At 33.8% G+C, this 12,334-nt stretch overlaps 1 long non-coding RNA gene and 1 pseudogene across 2 annotated transcripts in view; both read right to left on the reverse strand.

Annotated features, from left to right (window-relative positions):
• Window positions 1–12,334, reverse strand: part of LOC143256491 (paired box protein Pax-6-like) — a 327,851-nt pseudogene that overhangs the window by 174,573 nt on the left and 140,944 nt on the right. The window lies entirely within an intron of this gene.
• On the reverse strand, window positions 7,421–11,542 carry LOC143256492 (uncharacterized). Its single transcript, XR_013031385.1, has 2 exons — window positions 11,110–11,542; window positions 7,421–7,935 (listed from the first exon to the last, which is right to left on the reverse strand). It is a non-coding gene; the product is annotated as an uncharacterized LOC143256492 (long non-coding RNA).

Here is a 12,334-nt window from a genome sequence, read left to right on the forward strand (position 1 = left end):
ATTAAATTGTTTTACTTGGTTTTAATGTTGACCAATCCAGTTACGTAAGAATATCTCCTCAGCTTCCACAATTGCGAGGGGGGTAGATGGAAAAGCCAGAAGAGATTTCGAATCAGACAGAATCGTAACTAAAGTTATGGGGAAATAAATATACAAGACACAATTACTTTTTATACAGGGGTAAACTCAGTGTTATCAAATTAAGTTTGTTTTTTAATTTAACCCAAATACAAGTTTAACTCCGTGTTTTCTTCACAGACCTAGGACCGGTATGGCCAGTTGATAAAGGCACTCGACTCGTAATCCGAGGGTGGCATGTTCAAATCCCGTCACACCAAAAATGCTCACCCTTTAAGCCGTGGGGCCGTTATAATGTTACGGTCAATCCCACTATTCGTTTGTAAGAGTAGCCCAAGAGTTAGCGGTGGGTGGTGATGACTAGCTGCCTTCCCTCTATTCTTACACTGCTAAATTAGGGACGACTAACGCAGATAGCTCTCATGTAACTTAGCGCAAAATTCAAAAACAAAACAAAAACAAACAAATCGATGTATGGAGGAAGAGGTCTAGTGCACCTGACCCTCCTGGGTATCCAAAAATTAATATACCTAAATACCCACACAGAAGAAGCGAAATCGATACACCGGTGGTTTTGAAATACACTCATTCCTTCGCAGTAAACGTAACGACCTCTAATGGCAAGTTGTCTCTGCTCTTAAGATACTGACAGAAATACTTCACAGTCAACTGGAGAAAAGTTCTCGACTTGTTAGACCTGTCACAGTGAAAAACATATCTAAAACTGGGTATAACCCTTCATCTATTTCTGAAAATAGATACATCACTATAATGTGATGTAAATAACAAGGTTACATACTGTACAACAGAATAAAGATTGTACCACTATAATGTGATGTAAATAACAAGGTTACATACTGTACTACAGAATAAAGATTGTACCACTATAATGTACAATTATAGTATATTGTACCAGTATAATGTGATGTAAATAACAAGGATACATACTGTACTACAGAATAAAGATTGTACCACTATAATGTACAATTATAGTATATTGTACCAGTATAATGTGATGTAAATAACAAGGATACATACTGTACTACAGAATAAAGATTGTACCACTATAATGTACAATTATAGTATATTGTACCAGTATAATGTGATGTAAATAACAAGGATACATACTGTACTACAGAATAAAGATTGTACCACTATAAAGTGATGTAAATAACAAGGTTACATACTGTACTACAGAATAAAGATTGTACCAGTATAATGTGATGTAAATAACAAGGTTACATACTGTACTACAGAATAAAGATTGTACCACTATAATGTGATGTAAATAACAAGGTTACATACTGTACTACAGAATAAAGATTGTACCATTATAATGTGATGTAAATAACAAGGTTACATACTGTACTACAGAATAAAGATTGTACCACTATAAAGTGATGTAAATAACAAGGTTACATACTGTACTACAGAATAAAGATTGTACCACTATAATGTACAATTATAGTATATTGTACCAGTATAATGTGATGTAAATAACAAGGATACATACTGTACTACAGAATAAAGATTGTACCACTATAAAGTGATGTAAATAACAAGGTTACATACTGTACTACAGAATAAAGATTGTACCACTATAAAGTGATGTAAATAACAAGGTTACATACTGTACTACAGAATAAAGATTGTACCAGTATAATGTGATGTAAATAACAAGGATACATACTGTACTACAGAATAAAGATTGTACTACTATAATGTGATGTAAATAACAGGATACATACTGTACTACAGAATAAAGATTGTACCACTATAATGTGATGTAAATAACAAGGTTACATACTGTACTACAGAATAAAGATTGTACCACTATAAAGTGATGTAAATAACAAGGTTACATACTGTACTACAGAATTAGGATTGTACCAGTATAATGTGATGTAAATAACAAGGTTACATACTGTACTACAGAATAAAGATTGTACCACTATAATGTGATGTAAATAACAAGGATACATACTGTACTACAGAATAAAGATTGTACCACTATAATGTGATGTAAATAACAGGATACATACTGTACTACAGAATAAAGATTGTACCACTATAATGTGATGTAAATAACAAGGTTACATACTGTACTACAGAATAAAGATTGTACCACTATAAAGTGATGTAAATAACAAGGTTACATACTGTACTACAGAATTAGGATTGTACCAGTATAATGTGATGTAAATAACAAGGTTACATACTGTACTACAGAATAAAGATTGTACCAGTATAATGTGATGTAAATAACAAGGTTACATACTGTACAACAGAATAAAGATTGTACCACTATAATGTGATGTAAATAACAAGGTTACATACTGTACTACAGAATAAAGATTGTACCACTATAATGTACAATTATAGTATATTGTACCAGTATAATGTGATGTAAATAACAAGGATACATACTGTACTACAGAATAAAGATTGTACCACTATAAAGTGATGTAAATAACAAGGTTACATACTGTACTACAGAATAAAGATTGTACCACTATAAAGTGATGTAAATAACAAGGTTACATACTGTACTACAGAATAAAGATTGTACCAGTATAATGTGATGTAAATAACAAGGATACATACTGTACTACAGAATAAAGATTGTACCACTATAATGTGATGTAAATAACAGGATACATACTGTACTACAGAATAAAGATTGTACCACTATAATGTGATGTAAATAACAAGGTTACATACTGTACTACAGAATAAAGATTGTACCACTATAAAGTGATGTAAATAACAAGGTTACATACTGTACTACAGAATTAGGATTGTACCAGTATAATGTGATGTAAATAACAAGGTTACATACTGTACTACAGAATAAAGATTGTACCAGTATAATGTGATGTAAATAACAAGGATACATACTGTACTACAGAATAAAGATTGTACCACTATAATGTGATGTAAATAACAGGATACATACTGTACTACAGAATAAAGATTGTACCACTATAATGTGATGTAAATAACAAGGTTACATACTGTACTACAGAATAAAGATTGTACCACTATAAAGTGATGTAAATAACAAGGTTACATACTGTACTACAGAATTAGGATTGTACCAGTATAATGTGATGTAAATAACAAGGTTACATACTGTACTACAGAATAAAGATTGTACCAGTATAATGTGATGTAAATAACAAGGTTACATACTGTACAACAGAATAAAGATTGTACCACTATAATGTGATGTAAATAACAAGGTTACATACTGTACTACAGAATAAAGATTGTACCACTATAAAGTGATGTAAATAACAAGGTTACATACTGTACTACAGAATAAAGATTGTACCAGTATAATGTGATGTAAATAACAAGGTTACATACTGTACTACAGAATAAAGATTGTACCACTATAATGTGATGTAAATAACAAGGATACATACTGTACTACAGAATAAAGATTGTACCACTATAAAGTGATGTAAATAACAAGGTTACATACTGTACTACAGAATAAAGATTGTACCAGTATAATGTGATGTAAATAACAAGGTTACATACTGTACTACAGAATAAAGATTGTACCATTATAATGTGATGTAAATAACAAGGTTACATACTGTACTAGAGAATAAAGATTGTACCAGTATAATGTGATGCAAATAACAAGGTTACATACTGTACAACAAAATAAAGATCGTACCACTATAATGTGATGTAAATAACAAGGTTACATACTGTACAACAGAATAAAGATTGTACCACTATAATGTGATGTAAATAACAAGGTTACATACTGTACTAGAGAATAAAGATTGTACCAGTATAATGTGATATAAATAACAAGGTTACATACCAATTTTATTAACCATAGTCTCCCTGTGGTGACTGAACACTGAAACTTGTAAATATTTTTCCTAGAATTTTAAAAGAAAACATTCTCTTTTAAATAACTTTATGTGTAAGTGGTGCTCTGCCCACCACGTGTATCAAAACCCCCATTTTAGCGTTGTAAGTCCGAAGACATACCGCTGAGCCACTGGTGGGCGTCAAAGTAGTTTCGACTGTTCTTTCTCACCACATGGGTCCCGATAAAAAAAAAAATCCTTTCTTCTTGTTTGTTTTTTGGAATTTCGCACAAAGCTACTCGAGGGCTATCTGTGCTAGCCGTCCCTAATTTCGCAGTGTAAGACTAGAGGGAAGGCAGCTAGTTATCACCACCCACCGCCAACTCTTGGGCTTCTTTTTTACCAACGAATAATGGGATTGACCGTCACATTATACGCCCCTATGTTTAGCGCGACGACGATTACGAGTCGCACGCCTTACGCGCTTGGCCATGCCAGGCCATCCTGTCGTCAGACTGGGTTAAAGGAACGTGAACAAACAGTGAATATATATATTAGTTTGTTTATTAAATAAGTGTGTTTGTTTTATATTAATCAGAAAGCAATATAATTGGCTGTTTAACATTTTAAGTCCGAAGGTATATAGCTACGCCATTGTGGAACATCAGGAAAGTATTCAACGACGCATTTGTTTCATGCAGTAAAGGTGTTTTCCTGTTCATTCATTGTATAATTCTTTTTAACAAAATGCATATACAATTTTGTGTATTAAACTAATCCACATAATTATTATTATACTTCTTGGAAGTAATATCACATATTATTACATGAACCGCCGATACAAAGTCTAAAAAAAACGTAATTATTCACTGAACATTTGGTTCACACAACTTTACTCTGGGAAACCTAATACGACGACTGTTCCAGTCAACAACTGAGAGCGAGATAACGAATTGTTCCGTTTAATTAAGGTACATCACGTCAGTAAGGAGCGCTGCTCGAGAAACAAAGAATTATTACAGTTTTTTGTGTTTTTTTTGGAATTTCGCACAAAGCTACTCGAGGGCTATCTGTGCTAGCCGTCCCTAATTTAGCAGTGTAAGACTAGAGGGAAGGCAGCTAGTCATCACCACCCACCACCAACTCTTGGGCTACTCTTTTACCAACGAAAAGTAGGATTGACCGTCACATTATACGCCCCCACGGCTGGAAGGGCGAGCATGTTTGGCGCGACGGGGATGCGAACCCGAAACCCTCAGATTACGAGTTGCACGCCTTAACCACCTGGCTATAGGAGAAAACAACGTTTCCTGCTTATCAATAAAAGTGTTAATATTCATACTAACTGTTCTGAAATACATTTTTTATTCCAAGTGGGTTTCTCGTCACCAAGAAAGCCACACAAGATTAACTGCTGCGTCTACGACGAAGAATCGAAACCTAGACTTTACGTTGTAAATCCGCAAATTTAATGTTGGCCAACCAGAGAATAAACTTTTTTGTTGTTCTTTCAAAAGTGAATAATTTGAATTATAATATCTATTTACGTCGTTTGCATTATAAATTAATTTTAAATAACGATTATTACTGTTTTATTAATGAAACATGTACTTAATTATTTATTTAAGACATCAGATTAAGTATTTATATTCGGTTGGTATTTTATGACAATAAAGAGACGATTACATTCAATGATGATCTAATTATATCTGTAGTTTTACTAAAATGACCGATCCGTCATAGGCAGGTGGTTAAGGCACTTGACTTGTGATCGGATGGTCGCGGGTTCGATTCCCGTCCCACACCCATGTTTCCCTTTCAGCCGTAGGGGCGTTGTAATGTGATGGTCAATCCCACTTTTCGTTGGTAAAAGAGTAGCCCAAGAGTTGGCGGTGGGTGGTGAAAATAATGTAGAAGTGAATGTATATTATATTATAATTATCTTCTTCTATGTAAAATACAATAAAAATCACAGACCTGTGACTTTCAAGTTCATACACTTTGCTCTGGTCTTAATAAGGGATTTTCCATAAATCAACCCCGCAAGTCTCGAAAATAACATTATTTGTTTTTCCTACGACGTCAGGATTTGTTTACAATTCGGGGAAAATACAACATTTGCTTAAACCAAACTATTATTATTTCGATTACCAAAATGAAAAGTTTTATTATTATTTTGTTTGTTATGTTTGATTTTAGAACAATCGGTAAGATTTTTCATGTCGCAATTGGTCTAGAGAAATCTATAGCCGATGGTTGCCAACATTTAAGCACAGCAAAGTGTGACCCGATGTCAATGAAAATGATTAACTTATGTAAAAGTATATGTGATTTATTATGAAAAATCCGGACGTGATTGAAAAAAAATGGATACCATTTACGGATTCAGCGTTCAGAAATTTACGTATACATTTAAAAATTGGAAAACAATAAAACCATCGCAGACCGGTGTTATCAGAAGAAACACAAAATCAGTCTTTCTCTTGGTGTTTATTGGTTTGTTTTCGATTGTATCCTGTTCACCTGAGAGATGACAGTCAGTCTTTCTCTTGATTTTATTGGTTTGTTTTATATTGTATCCTGTTCAGGTGAGAGATGACAGTTAATCCTTCTGTTCATTTTATTGGCTTGTTTTCTATTGTATCCTGTTCACGTGAGAGATGACAGTTAGTCCTTCTGTTCATTTTATTGGTTAGTTTTCCATTGTATTCTGTTCACGTGAAAGATGACAGTTAGTTCTTCTGTTGATTTTATTGGTTTGTTTTCCATTGTATCCTGTTCACCTGAGAGATGACAGTCAGTCTTTCTCTTGATTTTATTGGTTTGTTTTATATTGTATCCTGTTCACGTGAGAGATGACAGTTAATCCTTCTGTTCATTTTATTGGCTTGTTTTCTATTGTATCCTGTTCACGTGAGAGATGACAGTTAATCCTTCTGTTCATTTTATTGGCTTGTTTTCTATTGTATCCTGTTCACGTGAGAGATGACAGTCAGTCTTTCTCTTGATTTTATTGGTTTGTTTTATATTGTATCCTGTTCACGTGAGAGATGACAGTTGATCCTTCTGTTCATTTTATTGGCTTGTTTTCTATTGTATCCTGTTTACGTGAGAGATGACAGTTAATCCTTCTGTTCATTTTATTGACTTGTTTTCTATTGTATCCTGTTCACGTGAGAGATGACAGTTAATTCTTCTGTTCATTTTATTGGTTCGTTTTCTATTGTATCCTGTTCACCTGAGAGATGACAGTCAGTCTTTCTCTTGATTTTATTGGTTTGTTTTCTATTGTATCCTGTTCACGTGAGAGATGACAGTCAGGGTTTTTACATAGTATTGATAACAAGAGTACAAGGTGTAAGAGAATGAATTTAATACATAGACCTCTGGTTTAATTCTGATTAAGTGTGAATTATGAGAAACTAACTCACGTTTTAAACTTTTAGCTGAACTCGTTTGATTATTCTAAAAGTGGAATACGCACAAAAGTTGGTTGTTCACACTGCAAATGGTAAATACGAATTATTTATTAAAACTTTGGCATTCTACACATCGGATGATTGTAAATAATGACAAAGTTCGATTATTTATCTGTTCATATATTTTGTTGACAAAAAATCATGATTATATTCAAACAATATTAAGTTTTAAATACGGTTAAACCTACATAAATAAGCAGGGCTAGCTAATGGCTGTTTTTATATCTTGGATATATAGGAATCTTCTAAAGAAATTATTATTAAATGGTTTATACACATATATATATATATATATGTAGAAATGTCATTGTGTAAGAAAAAAAATGAATTTTACAAGCTACTTTGCTCCTAAACAAAATATAAATAACAAAGGTATTTATTTTTATATATCAGGCTTGACAACTTGTAGTTTAAAATAATTTAAACGAGTAAGCAAAAATTTTGGCTGTGGAAAAAACATAAGAAAAAACATCGAAAACTTGACCCAACAAAGTTCCTTGGTTCACTCTGACGTCACGTCCGACTTCCTGTAGAGTTGGAATTATCTAGAAATAAATAAATAATAATAAAAATCTCACAAAAAGCTGTGACACAGTAATGTAACCATGAAATGTTTTGAATCCAGTAAATAACTTTTAAAGTAAGTCCATATATGATGTTGTTGTTGTTAAGCCTAAAGGTACATCATGGGCCACTTACTGATTTTTAGGTTCATTTTATCAGAATGAGCGTTTCGTTTGTTGTTTATGTTGCATACTAGTAAAAACCAAGGCACGAAAGTATATAAGAAAGAATGTAAGTTATCAATACACTGGTGCCCCCTTCTGGAACGAAAAATAGATAAGAAAAGCAATGCGTTAATAATCTAATATCACGCTTTCAAAAGGCTTCACCTTAAAGAACATTCGGAAATAATAACTTTATCTTCATTCACGAACACTTCGCTGTCTTAATGATGGTTCTGGAAGTTTCTCTTGGCAATTATTTTCGCCACTTCAAAGTTCCTAAACTGAAACTTGTTTTATACGATCAGGCTTCAGGCTTTCGGAGCAGGAACTTCAAACGCATACTTTATACATATATTCCTATAACCGTTCCTCTTGAGTAAGGCTGTTTGTTTTAATTTACAATCTGTTTTATCAAGACTAAATAATGATATATCGAAATTCACTCAAATATATGAGTTGGGGCAGAACCATAACTTGTGCTTCTCACATCAGCCTCAACACATAATTCTATGTCCGGTAAAAATACAAATAAAAAACTGATAACGAAAACACGATTAGTTTTTAGACAACATAGAAAGCGAATTTAATGTCGGGAATAATACACAATACGTTGTTGCCAATATAATAATAACCTGATGCTACAGGAACACTGTATAACAAATGTTGATTGATAGACAGGTGCAAAGTTTAACAGCTTTGTTTAAAGAAATACACATACAGTCTGCCAAAATGGCTCTTGCTTTCAAAGAGGGTCAGCACCAGTTTTAACAGCACTAAACACGTATGAACTCTCACCAGCTATCTCGTTACAAACTTTCTCCAAGGTTTAACACAGGTTTAACTAATTTCTTGAATATTTTCAGATTATCTTAACTGGAACTGCTCAGCTTTCCTCAGCTCGAATGATGAAACTTATTGAATTAGATAAAAAAATATTATTTAGTCGTAACTGTTTTGAGCTAAGCTAATCCTATAAGGGCGTTATAATATAACGGTCATTCTCACTATTCGTTGGTAAACGAGTAACCCGAGAGTTGGCGGTGGGTGTTGATGACTAACTGCCTTCCCTCCAAACCCCCTCTACTAATAAAAAATAAAAATGAAACGATTTTCATAGTTTGGAGAACTTGACAATAAAGCCCCACTATTTGGTTTGAAGAGAGGAGTCCAAGAGTTGGCGGTTAGTGTTGTTAAATAACTGCTTTGTTTCTTTGAAATTCGGAGTGGCTAGTCCAGATAACATTTGTGTTAAACTAAACAGACTTTTGTAGTTGTTTTTATTGTTTTTGTAATTTCACAAACGATTCTAAACAGAAACTTCCAGTTAATCGTTAAAACGGTCTTGTATAAGTTCGCTGTTAAACCTTAAGTGTTAAGACGCCAATAAACAAGACGACATATCGATTTACTAAAGAAACTTGTGCTTTAACCAGATCCGATCGACTAAGTTAAATGGGACTTTTACCAAGAATTACTGCTTCGTGCAGACTTAACAAACAGGCGCGAATTACATTTATCTACTCTTTTTCTGCTAGGTAAAAGGTGTAAATTGCGTAATAAATCGAGCCAGCATAATAGGAGACGCTGGTTCACACAACATTCGCTTATTTACACCCGGAATTGTTCGATCAACCACTACCGTTTGCCCGTTTCTGTTCGACGCGTATCTAGAACATCATGTCATTTCCATTCTCGATTATTATCGTACTCGAGTTACTCCAGCCAAACTTCTGAGTTTTATCAATAGCAAAAAATCCTTAATTAAGTCTATTGTTTTGCTCGAAAATGCCAAACATTTCACGTTATTACTCACTATACTGTAAAAAACGTATTCTCTGTTTCTGTTGAAAGAAAAACAGTTATTTTTATTACTTTTAAGAGAACCACTTTGAATAATTTTCTTCAATGTATCACGACGAACTGTCGAGCTATAAACTTGTAAAACGTAAATGAATCCGAGTTCTTGTATGTGGATTTTGGTATCGTGTTCGTGTTGGACTCAGATGTTGCATTTTTGTTTTGATAAGTTTATGGCAGGTTTAAATACCACGTGTTTTTTTTTGGTTTTTTTTTTGTGAATAAGGAGATAACTAAGTGAGTTTCAAAACTATTCTGATTTTAAACTTTAAATAAAGTTAATTACCTGCTTTTCCTTCTAATAATTTTGAACTGATGCATTGGAGGGATTTGTTTGCTTGTTTGAAGTTAAGCACAAAGCTACACAATAGGCTATCCGTGCACCACCCACTACGGGTATCGAAACCCTGTTCCCAGTGTTGTAAGTCCGCTGTGTCACTATGTATGGGGGGGGTAACTAGAGGGAGAACTGTTAACCAACAACGGTCATGGCTAAATCTTTGGCTACTCTAATTGAATTGTGAAATTTGACTGTAACTCTTATAACACATCCATGGACCAAAAGTGCTAAATGCAAATTTTATGTTTATGATTTTGCGGTGACGGAACGCAGACCAAAGGTTTTTTGAGCTACGCCCGGCGCACATTGTTAAGGTACTACAGAAAATATCGAATAAGTCCACTAGATACTTCGTACAACTTCCAGTTAATATTGTTTTACAATACATAATAAACTGATCGTGACCTTTACATGAGTTAAGGCGTGCGACTCGTAATCTGAGGGTCGCGGGTTCGCATCCCCGTTGCGCCAAACATGCTCGCCCTTTCAGCCGTAGGGCGTTATAATGTGACTGTCAATCCCACTATTCGTTGGTAAAAGAGTAGCCCAAGAGTTGTCGGTGGGTGGTGATGACTAGCTGCCTTCCCTCTAGTCTTACACTGCTAAATTAAGGACGGCTAGCACAGATAACCCTCGAGTAGCTTTGCGCGAAATTCAAAAACAAACAAACAATTTATATGAGTTATATCTACTCTAAACTAACACCTTAGGGCTACTGAATTCAAATGAACTTTGTGATATTTTTATTACACGTATACATAAAAAAAGCAGCTACGCAGATGTGATTCAGTTACCTTTTCCCACTCTGTTGCATGCGATCACGGAAGATGGACAGGTCAGGCCAGTTCCCTTTGAAATGGAGGATATAGTCAGGAAGGTCAACCCCCCATGGCAGCTGTAAAAACAAATTTCGTCATGTGAAACTCAGAATATTAACATCAGATACATTAGTTTTCTGGTATACTGCATTCACATCAGCAAAATCTATATCAATATTAAGAAGGAATACGTCAGTAAAGAGACAAATTCTAATGTTTGTTAGTTACTCAGTTGGGTTTCAACGAAACGCAGTATATTTGTTATGAATTTGCTTGCGGTGTGTTATGAAATTCGCGCATTGATACTCGAAAAAAGTTGCGGTCAATTAACATCTTTATTGTAACAGTACGAGATCGAGATTTCTGTAACAGTACCAAGGAATTCTTATATCCAGAAACTGAAATCGCAAAGTTAACTTGTTTTAGGCCTAATATTAGTTAAGCCTTTATTAAGTACGAACTATAGTCGACAAAAAGAGAAAGTAATACAGTGATTTGTGTACTTTGTTTGCTTTAATTTAGTTAGGACTAAACTTTATCGAAGTTACTAAGATAAATAAACAACGTTACAATGTTATCTTACGACCTAACGTTAGACCTTTTTTAACATGTTTGATAAGCTTTTATTCTATTGTTATAAAATATCTACTAAAGTATATTTACATTCGCTTTTAAAAAAATCCGTTGTAATAAAGAGTGTTTGCATGTTCAGGAGAGGTAGAAATAAGTATTATTATAACAAATTTTAAAATCGTAGACTACTCGCTTCTCATTGACAGGATCCAAACTACTTAAATTACGTAACAAGTTGCTATGACGTCAGTGCGTGACAAAAGATAGATATTGTAGAGCATTAGATTATACAAGAGCTGAAGTTCGCCAGAAGTTAAAGATATTTTCATTGTAGAAATTAGGCCTAGACTAGCAATATGTTTTTGTTGTATATTCAAGCGAGTTCAAGCGCTGTTTTAGGTCTGTTTGTTTTGGAGTTAAACACAATGCTATACAATGCTGTGTTCCACTCGCCACGGGTATCGTTATAAGTTCGCAAACATTCCTCTGTGCCACTTAAAGACACTAATGTGAGTTACGATATCCTAACGTCAACTACTGAAGCGAATCTAAATTTCAAATCAAATTTTAAAAACAAAATCGTAAACTCGTAGTATTTAAAACAAAATCTTAAATGGATGCCATGTTT

This window comes from Tachypleus tridentatus, chromosome 7 (assembly GCF_004210375.1).
Source record: "Tachypleus tridentatus isolate NWPU-2018 chromosome 7, ASM421037v1, whole genome shotgun sequence".
In the NCBI taxonomy this organism is placed as follows: Eukaryota; Metazoa; Arthropoda; class Merostomata; order Xiphosura; family Limulidae; genus Tachypleus; species Tachypleus tridentatus.